Raw genomic sequence first — 345 nt, 5'->3', positions numbered from 1 at the left:
GAGAGGAGGGGACGCGCCGGCGACCGCTTTAAAAAGTGGAGTTTTCCGATGGCGGGGGAGCAGTGAGTCGCGCGACACTATCCGGGAACGGACGACTAGCCGCGTGCTCCCAATTTCCACGAGGCTCGTCTTCTTTGAACAGGTGAGGCGTGCAGTTTTTGCCTCCTGCGAGCTCACTTTACAAGCCCGAGTCGGTCGTTGTCCTGGCTCGTCGCTCCTATCGACATTCACGAGTCTTGATCACGAAGCACCCAGTGGATGGACTATCCTCATGCAACGAATTCACTTCACGGCGACCACTTTACCTATCCGTTACCTATATCTGACCCCCCCCCCCCCCCCCAC

The sequence above is a fragment of the Ceratosolen solmsi genome, unplaced genomic scaffold, assembly GCF_000503995.2.
Source record: "Ceratosolen solmsi marchali unplaced genomic scaffold, CerSol_1.0 scaffold53, whole genome shotgun sequence".
Classification (NCBI taxonomy): domain Eukaryota; kingdom Metazoa; phylum Arthropoda; class Insecta; order Hymenoptera; family Agaonidae; genus Ceratosolen; species Ceratosolen solmsi.
The sequence above is the reverse complement of the archived record's forward strand: the minus strand, read 5'-3'. Positions refer to the sequence as shown.